At 44.3% G+C, this 20,208-nt stretch overlaps 1 long non-coding RNA gene across 1 annotated transcript in view; it reads right to left on the minus strand.

Annotated features, from left to right (window-relative positions):
• Nucleotides 1-911: 911 nt before the first annotated feature.
• The window catches only part of LOC148141099 (uncharacterized), a 34,797-nt gene continuing 15,500 nt past the window's right edge, over nucleotides 912-20,208 (minus strand). Inside the window, exon 3 of the long non-coding RNA XR_015752976.1 lies at nucleotides 912-1,030. This is a non-coding gene — a long non-coding RNA (uncharacterized LOC148141099). The remainder of the gene's footprint in view (nucleotides 1,031-20,208) is intronic.

The raw sequence follows: 20,208 nt of genomic DNA on the forward strand, positions 1-20,208 counted from the left end.
TTGAAGTTAAAGTACTCCACTTTAACTTCTCTTCTAGCTCCCTGAATTCTTCTTTCAGGACCTCATCTCGCTTTCTACTTACATCGTTGGTGCCTATATGCATCAAGACAACTGGCTATTCACCTCACCTTTGAGAATGCTCTGTAGCCGATCAGTGATATCCCTGACACGAGCATCTGGGAGGCAACATACCATCTGGGAGTCCCGTTTTTGGCCACAGAACCGCCTATCTACTCCCCTCACAATAGAATCCCCTATGACTATGGCCCTACGAGCCTTTTTCACCCTTCTGAACAGCAGTGCCCGCCACGGTGCCAGGATCTTGACAACTGCCGCCCTCCCCTGAAGAGCCATCTCCCCCAACAGTCGCAAAAATGGTATAGCTGTTTTGGAGGGAGATGACCGCAGGGTACAAGCTGCACTGCCTTCCTCCTCTTTTTCTGTCTTTTGGTCACCCATTCACTGTCTCCCTCAGTAATCCTAACCTCCGGTGTGACCAGTCCACGACCTCCTCAGCATTGTGGATGCTCCACGGTGAGTCCATCCGCAGCTCCAAGCTGTCATGTGGTCAAACAAGAGCTCCAGCTGGACATACTTCTGGTAAGTGTAAGAGTCAGGAACGTCAGACACGTTCCTAAGCTCCCACATCAAGCAAGAGGCACATGCCACGGGTCTGAGGTCCCCTGCCATTGTAAGCTTAGCTTTATATGAACTAACTAAAACCAAACAATGCACTTAAATAAATGAAAAAGAAAGATAAGAAATAAAAGCCTTACCTTACAGGGTCTTTTTCTTCCGGTTAGAGAAGAAGGTGTGCGGGAGGGAGATACTACCCGTGTAGTATCTCAGGTTTAGCCACTGCCCAAATATAAATTAATCCCTTACCCTTTCCGGCAGCACTCGCTTCACTCCTTCTCTCCTCACCGGTCTGGCAAAATGGAGTCCCGACTCCCGAGGTAGTCCTTTTTATGCAGGAAAACGTACCCTTCCCGGCAGCCCTCACTTCACTCCTCCTTCTCTCCTTGCCGATCTGGCAAAATGAACAAGTTCATTCATGAACAAGTTGAGTTTTTCCAACAATCAGCAATGGATTCATGGCCATCTTTGCTCTCGTACTTGCAGATTTTTCTAAAATTCAAAGTCCACCATCTGCCATGGCAGGATTTGAACCTGAGTCCCCAGCACATTATCTGGATCTCTGGATTAACAGTCCAACACCATTGGGTCATCGCCTGCCCTGCTACATTAGATTATATAGAACAACATTTACTGTCTGTATTGCAGTGAACAGCAGTCCCTGTGTATGCTACGCTGAACAGTAATTTCTGAGTATGTGAAACAGAACAGAAGTCCTTGTGTGCATTACAGAGAGTAGCAGTCCCTGTCTGTATTATAGAGAAGAGCAGATCCTGTGCATATTGCAGACAACATTAGTTCCCATGTATTTTCTAACCCTTTCTCGTTTCACAACATGCTTCGAAGAGGAAGAAATCCAGAATTGCACACAATAATCCAAAACTGGCTTAACCAATGTCCTGCATAGCTGCAATATGACCTCCCAACTCCCATATTCGATGCTCTGTCTCATAAAGGAAAACATACTTCACTATCCTATCCATCTGCGACTCCACTTTCAAGGAAATATGAACCGTGTTCCAAGGTCTCAGTGGAAACTCCCCAGGACCTTACCATTAAGTGTATAAACCCAGTTCTGATTTTCCTTTCTAAAGTGCCGTACCTCTCATTTACCTAAATTAAACTTCATTGGTCGCTCCTCAGCCCATTGGCCCATCTGATCAAGATCCTGTTATACTCTGAGGTAACCTTCATCGCTGTGCACAACACCTCCAATTTTGGTGCTGTCTGTAAACCTAGTTACTACATATCCTATGTTCACATCCAAATAATTCATATAAATGACAAAATCAGTGGACCCAGCACCGATCCTTGTGGCACCCCACTGGTCACAGGGCTTCAGTCTGAAAGGCAACCTCCACCTCCACCACCATCTGCTTTCGACTTTCAAACCATTTGCGTATCCAAATAGCTACCTGTAGATTTACCTGTATTCCTTGTGTCCTAATCTTGATAACCAGTCAACCATGAGAGAGCTTGTCAAAGCCTTCATCAATCCTCTTTGTTATTTACATAGAACATAGAACAATATAGCGCAGAACAGGCCCTTCGGCCCTCGATGTTGCGCCAACCTGTGAACTATTCTCAGCCCGTCCCCCTACGTTATTGCATCATCATCCATGTGCTTATCCAAGGATTGTTTAAAACTCCCTAATGTGGCTGAGTTAACTACACTGGCAAGTAGGGCATTCCACCCTTACCATTCTCTGAGTAAAGATCCTGTCTCTGACATCTGTCTTAAATCTATCACCTCTTAATTTGTAGTTATGCCCCTTTATACAAGCCGACGACATCATCCTAGAAAAAAGACTTTCATTGTCTACCTAATCCTCTGATCATCTTGTATGTCTCTATCAAATCCCCTCTTACCCTTCTTCTTTCCAATGAGAATAGACCCAAGTCTCAGACTTTCCCTCCAGACCAGGCAACATCCTGGTAAATCGCTTCTGCACCTTTTCCAATGCTTCCACATCCTTCCTGAAATATGGTGACCAGAACTGTACACAATATTCCAAGTACGGCTGCATTAGTGTTTTGTATATTTGCAGCATGATATTGCGGCTCCGGAACTCAATCCCTCTACCAATGAAACCTAACACACCGTATGCCTTCTTAACAGCACTATCCACCTGAGTGGCAATTTTCAGGGATCTATGTACATGGACTCCCAGATCCCTCTGTGCATCCACACAACCAAGAATCTTTTCATTGACCAAGTGCTCTGTCTTCCTGTTATTCTTCTCAAAGTGCATTACCTCATATTTAATGCATTGAACTCCATTTGCCACCTCTCCGCCCAATTTTGCAGTTTATCCAACTCCCCTGCAACCTGTAACATTCTTCCAAACTGTCCATTACTCCATCAACTTTAGTGTCACCTGCAAATTTATTATTCCATCCGCCTATGCCTGCATCTAAGTCATTTGTTAAAATGACAAACAGCAGTGATACCAAAACTAATCCTTGTGGCACACCACAAGTGACCATACTACAGGCTGAATATTTTCCATCAACCACCACTCGCTGCCTTCTTTCAGAAAGCCAGTTTCTAATCCAAACTGCTAAATCACCCTCAATCCCATATCTCTGCATTTTCTCCAACAGCCTACCACGTGGAACATTATCAAAGGCATTACTAAAGTCCAGCGACTAGTAGACAGCGAGGTGGAAACTGGAGACTGTAAGAATCATGAAGATAGCATTAATGAGGGGAAGAGTAGGCAGAGAGCAGTTGAACACAAAATAACTGGTGGCCTGAAGTGCATTTACTTTAATGCAAGGAGTATAGTGTGTAAGGCAGATGAACTGAGAACTTTGATTGGTGCCTGAGAATATGACGTTATTGCAATCACAGAAACTTGTATGAAGGAAGGGCATGATTGGCAACGAAATGTTCCAAGATATAGAAGCTTCAGACAGGACAAGGAGGGAAGTAAAAGTGGGGGGTGGGGGCATGGAGTTGCATTGCTGGTCACGGCTGTGCTAAAGGATGACACTATGGAGAGCTTGAGTAGTGAGGCATTATGGGAGGAGCTGAGAAATAAGAAGGGTGTAGTTACAGTGTTGTAGCTAAATTGCAGGCCTCCCAACAGTGAGCAGAAGGTAGAACAAATAGGTAAACAGATTATGGAAAGATGTAGAGGCAATACGGTAGTGGTGATGTGAGATTTTAATTTTCCCAACATTGACTGGAATACACTTAGCGTCAGAGATCCGGATGGAGTAGAATTTGTAAGAAGCATCCAGGAGAGTTTTCTAGAGCAGTTTGTCAATAGTCTGATGAGGGAAGGGGCCATATTGGACCTGGTACTGGGGAACGAGCCAGGACAAGTGGTAGAAGTTGCGGTGAGGGATTTCTTCGGGAACAGCGACCACAATTCTGTAAGTTTTAGAATACTCGTAGATAAAGAAGAGAGTGGTCCTAAGGGAAGAGTATTAAACTGGGCCAAGGCCAATTATATCAAAATTACGCAGGAGTTGGGAAATGTGGATTGGACACAACTATTTGAAGGGAAGTCCACATTTGATATGTGAGAGGCTTTCAAAGATAGGTTAAAGATAGTGCAGGATAGGCATGTCCCATTGAAGGCAAAGGATAGGAAAGGCAAGATACATGAACCGTGGATGACAGGAGAAATCATACGACTAGCCAAGAGGGAAAAGAATATCGGAAGAGTAGGACCAGTCTTAAATGAGGAATCAAGAGGGCTAAAAGGGATCATGAGAAAGCTTTAGCGAGCAGAATTAAGGAGAATCCCAAAACATTTTATATAAGAAACAAGCGGGTAACTAGAGAAAGGATTGGTCCACTAAAGGACAATAAAGGAAGGCTGTGTGCCAAACCTGAGAGAATGCGTGAGATTCTGAATGATTACTTTGCATCAGTGTTCATAGAGGAGAGGAACATGATGAATGCTGAGATTAGAGATAGACATTTGTTGAGTCTTGATCACATTGAAATAAGAAGTGAAGATGTATTGGGTATGCTAGAGGTTATTAAGGTGGACAAATCCCCAGGATCGGATAGGATCTATCCCAGGTTGCTGAGGGAGGTGAGAGAGGAAATAGCTGGGGCCCTGACAGATATCTTTGTGGCATCCTTAAACACCGGTGAGGTGCTGGAGGACTGGAGGGTAGCTTATGTTGTCCCCCTGTACAAGAAGGATAGTAGGGATATTCCGGGTGACCAGAGAGCCTGACTTCAGTGGTGGGAATGTTACTGGAGAGGGTACTGAGGGATAGGATCTATTTATATTTAGAAAAGAATGAGCTTATCAGTGATAGGCAACATGGTTTTGTGCGGGGGAGATCGTGCCTTACCAACTTAATAGAGTTCTTTGAGGAAGTGACCAAGTTGATAAATGAAGGAGGGGCTGTTGCTGTCATATACATGGACTTTAGTAAAGCATTTGATAAAGTTCCCCATGGTAAACTAATAGAGAAAGTGAAGTCACATGGTGTGCAGGGTGTTCTAGCTAGGTGGATGAGGAACTGGTTGAGCAACAGGAAACAGAGAGTAGTAGTTGAAGGGAGTTTCTCGAAATGGAGAAAAGTGACCAGTGGTGTTCCACAGGGGTCAGTGCTGGGGCCATTGTTGTTTGTGAGAAACAGACATGATCTAGAAGAGGGCACTGTTGGTAAGATCAGCAAGTTTGCAGATGACACAAAGATTGGTGGAGTAGCAGAAAGCATAAGGGACTGTCAAAAAATGCAGGATAATATAGACAGACTGGAGAGTTGGGCGGAGAAGTGACAGATGGATTTCAATCCAGACAAATGTGAGATGATGCATTTTGGCAAGTCTAATTCTAGAGCGAATTATACAGTGAATGGAAGAGCCTTGGGAAAAGTTGATGAGCAGAGAGATCTGGGAGTGCAGGTCCATTGTACCCTGAAGGTTGCTGCACAGGTGGATAGAGTGGTCAAGACGGCATATAGCATGCTTGCCTTCATTGGACAGGGTATTGAGTATAAGAACTGGCAAGTCATGTTAAAATTGTACAAGACATTGGTTCAGCTACATTTAGAATATTGTGTACAGTTCTGGTTGAAACATTACCAAAAGGATGTGGCCGCTTTGGAGAGGGTGCAGAGGAGGTTTATGAGGATGTTGCCTGGTATGGAAGGTGCGAGCTATGAAGAGAGATTAGGTTAGGTTTATTTTCTTTAGAAAAAAGGAGATTGAGGGGGAACTGATTGAGGTTTTCAACATCATGAAGGATATAGACAGAGTAGATAGCTACAAGCTTTTTCCCAGGATGAAGGATCCAATAATGAGAGGTCACACTTTCAAGTTAGAGGTGGAAAGTTTAAGGGGGATACACGCAGCAAGTATTTTACACAGAGGGTCATGTGTTTCTGGAACGTGTTGCCAGCAGAGGTAGTAGAGGGAGGCAGGGTAGATTCATTTAAGATGCGTCTAGACAGATGCATGACTACATGGGGAGCAGAGGGATACAAATGCTTAGGAATTGACCGACAGGTTTAGACAGTAGGTTTGGATCAGCACAGGCTTGGAGGGTTTGGAGGGCCGAAGTTCGTAAATTTTCTTTTGTTCTCTTTGTTCTTTCCATGTATACCATGTCAACTGCCCTATCCTCATCTGCATGCTTGGTCACCTTCTTTGATGATCACAAATCCTATCTCTTATAATCCTTTCCAAAAGCATTCCTACAACAGAAGTAAGGCTAACTGGTCTATAATTACCTGGGCCATCTCTATTGCCCTTCTTGAGCAAGGGCACAACATTTGCAATCCTCCAGTCCTCTGGCACTAAATCTGCAGACAATGACAACTCAAATACCAAAGCCAAAGGCTCTGTTATCTCCACCCTAGCTTCCCAGAGAATCCTCGGATAAATCCCATCCGGCCCAGGGCACTTGTTTGCTTTCACCCCTTCTACAATTGATAACACCTCTTCTTAACTAACCTCGATCCTTTCTAACTAACATCTTGTATCTCATTCTTCTCTACAATATTCTCCTTTTCCTGAGTGAAAACCGATGAGAAATGTTCATTTAGCACCTCTCTGATCTCCACAGGGTCCACACTCAACTTCCCACTTCTGTCTGTGACTGGTCCTATTCCTACCCTCATCATCCTTTTATTCCTCACGTATCTATAGAAAGCTTTCGGGTTCTCCTTTATTCTATTTGCTAAAGACTGCTCGTGTCCTCTCTTTGCTCTTCTTAACTCTCTCTTTAAATCCTTCTGAACTGATCTGTAATTCTCCATCGCCTCATCTGAACCATCTTGTCTCATCAACACAAGCCTTCTTCTTCCGCTTAACAAGAGAAGACCCTGTGGAGATCGTAGAGGTGCGAAACAAATATTTTTCAACTGTTTTCAATCAAGAAAAGGAGAATATTGTCAAGGAGAAGACTGAGATACAGGGTATTAGACGAGAAAGGATTGAAGTTCGTAAGGAGGAGGTGTTATTAATTCTAGAATGTGTGAAAATAGGTAAGTCCCCTCTGCCAGACAGGATTTATCTGAGGATTCTCTGGGAAGTGAGGGAGGAGACGGTGGAGCCTCTGGCCTTGTTCTTTGAGTCGTCGTTGTCTACAGTTTTTTTACCAGAGGACTGGAGAATGGCAAATGTTATGTCCTTGTACAAGAAAGGCAACAGAGATGACCCAGGTATTTACAGACCAGTGAGCCTTATGTCTGTTGTCGGAAAAGTTTGTAAGAGATAGAATGTATAATCATCTAGCAAGCAACAATTAGATTGGACATAGTCAACATGGTTGCATCAAAGGCAGGTCGTGTCTCACAAACTTCATTAAGTTGTATGTGAAGGTGACCAAGCATGTGGATAAGGGTAGGGCAGTTGACGTGGTGTACATGGACGAGAGTAAAGCCTTTGATAAGGTTCCACATGGTAGGCTGTTGGAGAAAATGCAGAGGCATGGAATTGAGGGTTATTTAGCAGTTTGGATTAGAAATTTGCTTTCTGTAAGAAGATAACGAGTGGTGATTGATAGAGTTCGATCACGAGTGGTGTGCCACATGGATCTGTTTTGGGACCATTGCTGTTTGTCATTTTTACACATGACTCGGAGGCAGGCATCGGTGGATGGGTTAATAAGTTGAGACATGACACTAAAGTCGGTGTAGTGGTGAACAGTGGGGAAGAATGTTCCAGGTTTCAGGGAGATTTGGATAAACTGCTGAATTGGGCTGAGTGGTGGCAAATGGAGTTCAATGCAGATAATTATGAGGTGAGTCACTTTGGTAAGAGTAACAGGAAGGCAGAATACTGGGTCAATGAAAAGATTTTTGGTCATGTGGATGTGATGAGAGATCTCGGTGTCCATGTACATAGATCCCTGAAAGTTGCCACCCAGGATGAGTTAAGAAGGTATACGGTTTGGTTTTATTGGTAGAGGGATTAAGTTCTGGAGCCATGATGTCATGCTGGAACTATACAAAATGCTAGTGCAGCCTCACTTGGAATATTGTATACAGTTCTGGTCGCCCCATTACAGGAAGGATGTGGAAGCATTGGGAAAGGTGCAGAGGAGAACAGCAGTGCCTCTGTGTAAGAGAGAGAACAGCAGGCCTGTGTATCTGAGAGAGAACAGCAGTGACTGTGTATCTGAGAGAGAACAGCAGTGCCTGTGTATCTGAGAGGGAACACCAGTGACTGTGTATCTGAGAGAGAACAGCAGTGCCTGTGTTTCTGAGAGAGAACAGCAGTGCCTGCGTATCTGAGAGGGAACACCAGTGACTGTGTATCTGAGAGAGAACAGCAGGCCTGTGTATCTGAGAGAGAACAGCAGTGCCTGTGTATCTGAGAGAGAACACCAGTGACTGTGTATCTGAGAGAGAACAGCAGTGCCTGTGTATCTGAGAGAGAACACCAGTGACTGTGTATCTGAGAGAGAACAGCAGTGTCTGTTTATCTGAGAGCACAGCAGTGCCTCAGTATCAGAGAGAGCACAGCAGTGCCTATATATCTGAGAGGGAACACCAGTGACTGTGTATCTGAGAGAGAACAGCAGGCCTGTGTTTCTGAGAGAGAACAGCAGTGCCTGCGTATCTGAGAGGGAATACCAGTGACTGTGTATCTGAGAGAGAACAGCAGGCCTGTGTATCTGAGAGAGAACACCAGTGACTGTGTATCTGAGAGAGAACAGCAGTGTATGTTTATCTGAGAGCACAGCAGTGCCTATATATCTGAGAGGGAACACCAGTGACTGTGTATCTGAGAGAGAACAGCAGTGCCTGTGTATCTGAGAGAGAACACCAGTGACTGTGTATCTGAGAGAGAACAGCAGTGTATGTTTATCTGAGAGCACAGCAGTGCCTCAGTATCAGAGAGAGCACAGCAGTGCCTATATATCTGAGAGAGAACACCAGTACATGTGTATCTGAGAGAACAGCAGTGCCTGTGTATATGACAGAGAACAGTAGTGCCTTTGCACCTGAAAGAGAACACCATTTCCTGTGTCTCTGAGAGAGAACAGCAGGGCCTGTGTATCTGAGAGAGAACACCATTTCCTGTGTCTCTGAGAGAGAACAGCAGTGCCTGTGTATCTGAGAGAGAACAGCAGTACCTGTGTATCTGAGAGAGAACACTATTTCCTGTGTATCTGAGAGAGAATAGCAGTGTCTGTGTATCTGAGAGGGAACACCAGTGACTGTGTATCTGAGAGAGAACAGCAGTGCCTGTGTATCTGAGAGAGAACAGCAGTGCCTGTGTATCTGAGAGAGAACACCATTTCCTGTGTCTCTGAGAGAGAACAGCAGTGCCTGTGTATCTGAGAGAGAACACCATTTCCTGTGTCTCTGAGAGAGAACAGCAGTGCCTGTGTATCTGAGAGAGAACACCATTTCCTGTGTCTCTGAGAGAGAACAGCAGTGCCTGTGTATCTGAGAGAGAACACCATTTCCTGTGTCTCTGAGAGAGAACAGCAGTGCCTGTGTATCTGAGAGAGAACACCATTTCCTGTGTCTCTGAGAGAGAACAGCAGTGCCTGTGTATCTGAGAGAGAACACCAGTGCCTGTGTATCTGAGAGAGAACAGCAGAGTCTGTATGTCTGAGAGAGAGCAGCAGTGCTTCTATATCAGACAAAGAACAGCAGTGCCTGAGTTGCTGTGTGAGGACAGCCATGCCTTTTTAATCTGAGAAAGAACAGCAGTGCCTTGTATTTGAGGGACAATGGCAGTGCCTGTGTGTCTGAGAGAGAACATGAGTGCCTTTGTAAATGAGAGGGAGCATCAGTGCCTGTGAAACTGGGAGAGACCAGCAGTGCCTCTGCGTATCTGAGAGAAAACAGCAGTGCTCTATAGCTGAAGGAGAACAGCAGGGCCTGTGTGTCTGAGAGAGAACAGCAGGGCCTGTGTAGCTGAAAGCCAAGTTGTAGATAAGTAGAAGGGCCAACCAGGCAAGGGGTAGTTCCTGAACTGCAGGCAATCTCTTTTCCAGTATCTGTCTTCTTTTACACAAATTTAAACATGCTTCAGCTCTTTTCTGAGTTGCTTTCTGAAAATCTGGGTGTCACCGAGTTTGTAACAGAGTATTTAACCATTCTCTCCTTGCCCAAGCATGCACGATTATGCATAGCGTTATACAAAGGTGAGTCAACTTCTCAATGAAAGACTTGATCACCTGCAAATGTTCTATAACAAGCCTCAAATTGCACTCAATAAGTATCCTAACTCCCAAGGCTTGTGACTGCATTTCAGTACTTCACCAATATTCACAGGCCCCAGCAGAGGGATTATTCTTTCATTTGTGGGCTGCATACAACTTTCATCAGACAGCTTGCTGCTTATTTCAGTCTTATAACACAAGCCATTCTTATTCAGGTCATTCCCAGAATTTTGCTGCCTTTACATTTTAATTGTTCTTCAGCCATGTTGAGTAAAATGGTCTGGTTTCTCCTTGCTGTCAGGGCCTTGGTTCATTATTCTGATTCCTGGGATGGCCCCTGGCTTACGATAGCTCAGGCTGCTCATCCCAATGATGTCGGCTCTGAAGCTGGTTATCGATAATGGATCTTCATCTTCAGAGTAAGGGGTGGTTTAGAATTAGTTTCTGGATTAGTGGTGCTGGAAAAGCACAGCAGTTTAGGCAGCATCCAAGGAGCAGCGAAATCGACGTTTCAGGCAGAAACCCTGAAGGGCGATTTTGCTGCTCCTTGGATGCTGCCTGAACTGCTGTGCTCTTCCAGCACCACTAATTCAGAATCTGGTTTCCAGCATCTGTAGTCATTGTTTTTACCTCGGTTTAGAATTAGGGGCTGTCTTGGAGACTATCAGCAGATGTTAGGGGCTCAGTGAGAATCCTGGAATAAAATCCCCATTCTTCATCCCAATCATTGTCATCCCCATCCTTAAATAAAGTCAGACATAGGCTCAGGATTCCACGTAGAACTTAGATTCTTTTTATAGCGCTTTTACTTCAAATTGCAATGACACAGACAATGTATAAAAGTATCGATCTTACCAATTAATTCTGATTATGTAATTCAGCATTTCACAAATAGTTTAAAAAATTGATTCATACACCCATATTTTCTAATTGAGCGATGCAAACTGAACAAGATTGGTGCTGGGTCCTCTACTTCTTGTTGTTTACATAAATGATTTGGATGCTAGCATAAGAGGTACAGTTAGTAAGTTTGCAAATGACACCAAAATTGGAGGTTAGTGGACAACGAAGAAGGTTACCTCACATTACAACAGGATCTTGACCAGTTGGGCTAATGGGCTGAGAAGTGGCAGATGGAGTTTAATTCAGATAAATGCAAGGTGCTTCATTTTGGGAAAGCGAATTTTAGCAGGACTTATATATTTAATGATAAAGTTCTAGGGAGTATTGCTGAACAAAGAGACCTTGGAGTGCAGGTTTATAGCTCCTTGAAAGTGGAGTCGCAGGTAGATAGGCTAGTGAAGAAGACATTTGGTACGCTTTCCATTATTGGTCAGAGGAATGAGTACAGGAGTTGGGAGGTCATGTTGCGGCTGTACAGGACATTGGTTAGGTCACTGTTGGAATATTGCTTGCAATTCTGGTCTCCTTCCTATTGGAAAGATGTTATGAAACTAGAAACGGTTCAGAAAAGATTTACAAGGATGTTGCCAGGATTGGAGGATTTGAGCTATAGGGACGTTATAGGGACGTTATAGGCTGAACAGGCTGGGGCTGCTTTCCCTGGCGTGATCTTATAGAGGTTTACAAAATTATGAGGTGCATGGATAGGGTAAATAGGCAAAGTATAGGAAAAGTATTTTCCCTCCGGTCAAGGAGACTGGAGGGCATAGGTTTAGAGTGAGAGAGGAAACAAGGGGCAACTTTTTCATTCAGAGGGTGGTGTGTGTATGGAATGAGCTGCCAGAGGAAGTGATGGAAGCTGGTACAATTGCATCATTGAAGAGGCATTTGGATCGGTATATGAATGGGAAGGGTTTGGAGGGATATGGGCCGGGTACTGGTAGGTGGGACCAGATTGGGTTGGGATATCTGGTCGGCATGGACTGGTTGGAGCGTAGGGTCTGCTTCCATGCTGTGCATTTCTATGACTCTATGAATCTAAGTGATTGAGACATTTCACTTAATTAATAAGAACAAACAGATTTTAATGCCACAAAAATGATTCAAATCTATTAGAGTTGCATGCATAAAATTATATCATGATTGTTCTATTATGTGCATATTAAATTACAGCTATTAAATTACATGTTTTCCTCCAATTAAGTATGAATTTTGATAAGAGTCTTCAATATAAACTAGAAATTCATTTATTCAAAATCCAATTTTATGATGTTAAATATGCGGTTTCCAACATTGAAATTCATTGTAATTGCCTAGTTCTAGTCTGTCAATTTAAATCCCAAATTTGGTTCTTTGAACAGTTCTGATCGATCATTGCTCATTTACCATGTTATAGGCTGTGAATGACTGCAGCTGCATTAATAAGTATTTTGTCTACTCACGTTAATTTTATTAGAGTGCGGTAAGGTTAATGTTAACGAAACGCTTCTTGTGCACAAATAATAATTATCCAAAAACACAGATATTAACAATAGCACCTTTTGTTACATATGTTGTTTTTTTTACAAAATAATGTTAAAATGACACTTGAAGCCTCAGTGAGGAAGGAAGTCTGATGTTGAATAAAGCTATGACTAGCACACTGTGCTCACCAATGAGATGCAGTGTCTGAAATCAGCTGGAAGCAAACAAGTCCAAAAAAACACTAAAAAATTACTGCCTGTACAATTTTCCGAAAACAATACTGTTGGTTTGAGATATTTTAGCTCCATCTTTATGCTTCCAGCTTTAAATTTTTAATTAAATTATATAAAGTTCACTGTGATTCCTCCACTCAATGAGCAAATGTTATAGACTGAGGTGATTTTCCTCAATGTTAGGCTTAGACCCTTTATTTAATGGAAATGAGCAGACAGTTGTTTTTATCTAGGTACAGTGTCATTCTGCACCTGAGGCCAGGATGCTGAAATATTAATGTCACTGTACTATACCATAAGATCGAATTTAATTGATTTATTAATTACAAACTAAATATGCTTCAGAAAACTTTGATAAGAAAGCAGTGTGCAGATTGATTCTGATTTGGTTACAGTGCTGCTGCTTTTACTTCCTTTAGTCAATTATTTGACTAGTCCAACACTTGGGGTTAAAAGGGGTGAAATGATCTTTGGTGGTAGCATGAAATTATGGGGGAGTTGAGAGTAGGTTTATAGTGGTGTCAAATGGTGCAAGAATCTAAGGAAAAGACACTCTTCTTGAAAGATTGTAATGACATTTTCCTCCATGTTAAACTGATATGAATTGAATAAGTTGGATTTCATGAAAACATAAAAATGTGACTAGTTAGAAATTGATAGTATGGTCTGTAAGAAGAACGAATAGGTGAATACTTTATTAATTTTTTTTAAAGTATTTGCACTTCATAACCACTGATGATTCCTTCACCCTTAAAAGAAATCATCTTAAGTTCCCAAAATGCGAATCAAATTTAAAACAGTCCGAAATCTTGACCTCCAGGGAACAAACACATTCAATCACCAACAAGCCAATTTTCTTTCAAACCAGACCGTAAAGAGTTAACCTGTCCACAAGCTTTAGGGAATCAACGCTGAGTCAGTTTCTGTCTGTCTGTCTCTCTCTCTCTCACACACACACACTCAGTTTCCTTTGAACACTTTTTTCAGTGAATGTCATTGACGGAAAATGTTTTCTTTTTCTCTCACGAATGAACATTTTCTTCCTATCTCAATTATTTTTGCTTTTGTGTATTCCTTGCGTGTAAGGATAATGAGGCATTAACATTCCAGAATAGTCAAATTTAGGGAGTTGACCCTCACAAAACTTGGCTGTGACTCAAAGCTGCTTAATCAAATAGGCAAAATCCACAGAGCTTCTCAGCTATTCCATTTGCAATCCCTACAAGTTGCAAGTTGTTAGTGACTCTGCATTTGTCTACAACCCAGGGAAAATAAATTGGAGTCTTTAATAGTTGCCTAATGTGTTCCGTATGACAAATGAATTAAAGTCTGACCATCCTGAGGTAGATTTGTAATAGCCAATTAAAAAATAACGTTGGGCACTTAAACGGACCATGCCACGGACTTCAGCGTGGGTCCAGGGCTTATCAAATGAGGTTTCACCTGTCATAATCCATGGGCAAACAAAATTATTTATTACTAATTTTTTGTAAATTGTGAGATCTGGTGCCTTGTGCAGGGTCAGACAAGCTAGAGTGGATGAAACAGCAGACTCTGAAATCAAGTCTGCTGCAGCATTTTGTCCCTGGGCAGCGTCCCTGCGTAGTCAGGAAGGGACAAAAGTAGCAATATCATCGATTTGAGGATGGGACGGGGTAGTAAGTTTGGGATACTGAGGGGAATAGGGCGCCGGTGCATGGGAATGTTTTCTGAAGAGTTCTCTGGACGTTGACTGCGATTTTTATTCTTCGGCTTTGATGATCATTAGCCACTTCCTTAACCTTATCTTGGTATTGGATCATATAAATCTTATCCCAGGAGGGGTCTCTATATCCATATTTGTTCTCCAATATCTAACTTCCATCAGGCCAATTGCTGAGTGACCACCCGTGTAAGTCTCGAGTAAAAGGATAATATATCTGCTATCATATGTTTCTTTCCAAACAATATCACGTGGTGATCCTCATGGAGCCAGGCAGTCTACTACCTTCCCCTGGATTCAAACATATTTCCCATGTCACCTCTATCTTGTTCGAGAGAGTAAACAGATGTGAGCCGCCCTTCTCAGTGGGACAATGTTGGCTTGTCCCCGGGGGCATGTTTGGATGATTCCCATCGATCTCTGATCAAACAAACAGACAAAAGACAAAGTACAGACTATAACTGAAACTGGCAAGAGCGGCCAGACAGAACCAACCCCAGCGCTGTCGTCAAATTCACACGGTCTGCTCTCATTTTAAATGTATCCCGACAGCGATCTTTCCAAAATACTTCATGTTTTCTGCAGTTTTTCAAACCCGGGACCAACCTTTGACTCAGTTTGGATCAGGCAGACAGCCGGTTCAAAAACCCGACAGCCTTCTTTCCAACCTCCTTTCTCCCAGTTTGGATCACACAAACAGCCGGTTGGAAAAACCAGATCACCAATCGAAGCTCATTCTATAACTTAAAAACCGATTATATAATTTTCGGAAATTAAGTTTGTTCAAAGTCCCGGAAACGCGGAACCCTGCCAAGACTACACCAAAACTGTTAAAAGAAAATTCCGAAATAACCTGAGTAATAAAGTTGGTCAATAATGAAGATCTGTTTCCGAAATTTTCTTCAACAAGTAGTCATTGAAGAATGCTATTTTGTTAAGTATTTTGATAGAGTTATAGTTAAGCCAATCTTTGTTTTTGTATTTATTTTCACTGTATTGTAAGAATAATGTGTTTTGTTAAAGCCTAATGGTTTGACCGATTGAATCGCATCTGGAATGTAATGCCTTCCACTTGCCTTTAAATCGGAAAAAGTTAGGGTTGACGTTATCTCCTTGATATGTTTTTGAGTGGGTTTGGTCTGGTCCAGAACACTTGCTTCCTTTGAAATCGTGAGAGAGTCCAGCAGATGGTATGTCATTAAAGATTCATATCTGTGAGAGTGTGATACAGAGTGTGAGAAGAGGAGAGGAGGGATTATTAAATATTTGTATGTGATAGAGAGAAAGTGCAGCAGAGGGTACACTTTTAAAGATCTGTGCATATGAGTGCAGCACAGAGCGGATTAGTAAAAATATGTGTGTAAGAGACCACCCGATACAGAGTGCAGCAAGGGATGGGGGAGACAGTTCATTAAAGTTCTGTGTGTGACACAGAGAAACCTTTCCTATTCATGAACTTATCCAAATGAGTTTTAAATGTTGTAACTGAACCTCCATCCACAACTTTCTCTGGCAGTCCATTCCACACACAAACAATTTTTTGCTTGAAGAAGGGTGCCGCCGCCCCCCCCTCCCCCCGCCGTGTTCTGTTTAAATCTTTTACTTCTCACGATAAACAATGCTGTCAGTTTTGAACTAAGGGAAAAGATCCTTATCTTTTTTCCTCAAGATTTTATGAAGCTCAATTGTTTATATTTTATATTTGTCCTAAAGCTGAGCAAACGCTGTTTTACTTTTGTTCAAAAATAAAGGTATTGAGACGGAGCCATCAGGTAAAGTAACCATTGTGCCACTCTCTGATGATTAGATTACTTACAGTGTGGAAACAGGCCCTTCAGCCCAAACAGTCCACACCAGCCCGCCGAAGTGCAACCCACCCATACCCCTACATTTGCCCCTTTACCTAACACTACGGGCAATTTAGCATGACCAATTCACCTGACCTGCACATCTTTGGACTGTGGGAGGAAACCGGAGCACCCAGAGGAAACCTACGCAGACACGGGGAGAATGTGCAAACTCCACACAGTCAGTTGCCTGAGGCGGGAATTGAACCCAGGTCTCTGGCGCTATGAGGCAGCAGTGCTAACCACTGTGCCACCATGGGAGAGGTGGTAATTTAACCTGGGCTCACCACACTTCAGGAAAGTGGGAGAGGTTGAGCAGGAGAATCCTTCATTGTGACCTCAGCACATGCAGGAATTAAACCCACACTGTTAGTCTCATTCTAACAGTTAACCTCCACCAAACTGACCTAACCATTCTTGAGGATCATTTTCAAATTAGGCAGAAATGATCAGTTGTGAGATGTATGAAGCCTTGAGGAGGCCTCCACATTCCAAGAGGATGCTTTGACCTCGATGGAGACCAAGTATCTGATGGTAAAGCCGGTGTTCTTCTGGAGCCTCACCACGTCTTACAAAGTGACTCCTGTGAGGAAAGAATGAACAGGAAACGCACAAAGGAAAGAAAACAACAGAAGCCCGACAAGAGGAGAGGGAGTGTGTGGGATGGGGATAAGCTTAAGAAAGCAAAGAGGAAAGCAAAGAGAGGGCAAAGATCAGGGAGAATCCAAAAATATTCTTGAAGTAAGTCAGGAGAAGGGAATAACCAGGAAAAGAGTTAAGTCTACTAAGGATGAAAGGGGTAATCTGGGTGTGAAGCCTGAGGCCATTGGCAGAGTGTTAAACAAGTACTCCTCTTAGTTGCCGATTCAATAACCAAGGACATAATTTTAAAGTAAAAGGCTGGAAGTTTCGAGGGGAATGGAGAATACCCTTTTTCACGGCACTGGAGTTGTGATGGTGCACAATCTGAAATGCACTCTCTGAGAGGGTAATTGAGGACAGAAACCTGACAATCTTCACTACGTTCAAGGATGAACACTTCAAGTGTCATATCATCGAAGGCCCTGAGTGTCATGTGGGAAAGTAGGACGAGTGTATACAGTCCTGCGTGGGCTGAAGGGCCTTTAACAGCACTGCCCCCTTCCATGATTCCTTCAATGAAATAGAATTGGGAGAGTAGTTCAGAGGGAGCGCCTCACAGATGAAAGATCAGCCCTGCAGGTTCTGCCCAGTCAGAGGGTCAATGGCAAAGGAATACTACTCAGTCAGAGGGTCAGTGCTGAAGGAGTGCTGCCCTGTCAGAGGGTCAGCACCGTGGGAGTAATGCCCAGTCAGAGGGTCAGCACCGTGGAAGTAATGCCCACTCAGTGGGTCAGTGTTGAGGGAGTAATGCCCACTCAGTGGGTCAGTGTTGAGGGAGTAATGCCCAGTTAGAGGGTCAGTGTTGAGGGAGTAATGCCCAGTCAGTGGGTCAGCGCTGAGGGAGGAATGCCCAGTAAGAGGGTCAGCACTGAGGGAGTAATGCTCAGTCAGAGGGTCAGTACTGAGGGAGTAATGCTCAGTCAGAGGGTCAGTGCTGAGGGAGTAATGCCCAGTCAGAGGGTCAGCACTGAGGGAGTAATGCTCAGTCAGAGGGTCAGTGCTGAGGGAGTAATGCTCAGTCAGAGGGTCAGTGCTGAGGGAGTAATGCCCAGTCAGTGGATCAGCGCTGAGGGAATAATGCTCAGTCAGAGGGTCAGCACTGAGGGAGTAATGCTCAGTCAGAGGGTCAGCACTGAGGGAGTAATGCTCAGTCAGAGGGTCAGTGCTGAGGGAGTAATGCTCAGTCAGAGGGTCAGTGCTGAGGGAGTAATGCCCAGTCGAAGGGTCAGCGCTATTTTCCTAATTAGATTCATTGTTCCAGCTGATTGGTGAATTATTGTGTTTATAATCTTGAAGAATAAAAAGAATACGATCTGGTTGATCTGCGATTTGCCGGGAAGATGGTGTCACTGCGGTGATCATATAAGATCCAAATTCGAAAAGGTCTGCAAAGTGCAGCCATTTGGAATAAGGACCAGACTGGAACCAAGGTCTTCATGGGTGCTTTTGCTAACGCTGTTGGGGAAGGTTTAAACTGATGTGGTGGGGGACGGGGGAAGGGAGCCATATGAGGAGGTTAGTCAATAGTAAGGAGGGAGTAACTAAAGCTTGTGAGGAACTAGATAATGGAGTCAGAATAGGTAGGGAGCAGATGATTTAGTGCGAGAAGTGTAGAAGGTAAGACAAATGAGCTTAGGGCTTGAGGGTAAACCCACATTCGATATGCAACAGGCTTTTGAAGACAGGTTGATTAGAATGCAGGACAGACATATCACTATGAAAATGAGGGATAGAAATAGCAAGATTAGGGAACCATGGATGACAGGTGAAATTGTGAGCTGAAAATGTGTTGCTGGAAAAGCGCAGCAGGTCAGGCAGCATCCAGGGAACAGGAGAATCGACGTTTTGGGCATAAGCCCTTCTTCAGGAATGAGGAAAGTGTGTCCAGCAGGCTAAGATAAAAGACAGGGCGGAGGGACTTGGGGGAGGGGCGTCGGAAATGTGATAGGTGGAAAGAGGTCAAGGTGAGGATGATAGGTCAGACTGGGGTGGGGACGGAGAGGTCAGGAAGAAGATTGCAGGTTAGGAAGGCGGTGCTGAATTCGATGGATTTGACTGAGACAAGGTGGGGGGAGGGAAAATGAGGGAACTGGTGAAATCCGAGTTCATCCCTTGTGGTTGGAGGGTTCCTAGGCGGAAGATGAGGCGCTCTTCCTCCAACCGTCGTGCTGTTGTGGTCTGGCGATGGAGGAGTCCAAAGACCTGCATATCCTTGGTGGAGTGGGAGGGGGAGTTGAAGTGTTGAGCCACAGGTTGGTTGGGTTGGTTGGTCCGGGTGTCCCAGAGGTGTTCTCTGAAACGCTCCGCAAGTAGGCGGCCTGTCTCCCCAATATAGAGGAGGCCACATCGGGTGCAGAGGATGCAATAGATGATGTGTGTGGAGGTGCAGGTGAATCTGTGGTGAATATGGAAGTTTCCTTTGGGGCCTTGGAGGGAGGTGAGGGGGGAGGTGTGGGCGCAAGTCTTGCACCTCCTGCGGTTGCAGGGGAAGGTGCCGGGAGTGGAGGTTGGGTTGGTGGGGGGTGTGGATTTGACGAGGGAGTCACGGAGGGAGTGGTCTTTACGGAAAGCTGATAGGGGAGGGGAGGGAAATATATCCTTGGTGGTGGGGTCCGTTTGGAGGTGGCGGAAATGACGGCGGATGATGCGCTGTACATGGAGATTGGTGGGGTGGTAGGTGAGGACCAGTGGGGTTCTGTCCTGGTGGTGGTTGGAGGGACGGGGCTCAAGGGCGGAGGAGCGGGAAGTGGAAGAGATGCGGTGGAGGGCATCGTCGACCACGTTGGGGGGGAAATTGCGGTCCTTGAAGAAGGAGGCCATCTGGGTTGTACGTTTTTGGAACTGGTCCTCCTGGGAGCAGATGCGGCGGAGTCGAAGGAGTTAGGAGAATGGGATGGCGTTTTTACAGGGGGCAGGGTGGGAGGAGGTGTAGTCCAGGTAGCTGTGGGAGTCGGTCGGTTTGTAGTAGATGTCCGTGTTGATTCGGTCGCCTGAGATAGAAATAGAAAGGTCGAGGAAGGGGAGGGTGGAATCTGAGACTGTCCAGGTGAATTTGAGGTCGGGGTGAAAGGTGTTGGTGAAGTGGATGAACTGTTCAACCTCCTCGTGGGAGCACGAGGTGGCGCCGATACAGTCATCGATGTAGCGGAGGAAAAGGTGGGGGGTGGGGCCAGTGTAGTTGC

This window comes from Chiloscyllium plagiosum, unplaced genomic scaffold (genome assembly GCF_037043375.1).
Source record: "Chiloscyllium plagiosum isolate Xiang-an unplaced genomic scaffold, Cpla_swu_hap1 HiC_scaffold_35, whole genome shotgun sequence".
In the NCBI taxonomy this organism is placed as follows: Eukaryota; Metazoa; Chordata; class Chondrichthyes; order Orectolobiformes; family Hemiscylliidae; genus Chiloscyllium; species Chiloscyllium plagiosum.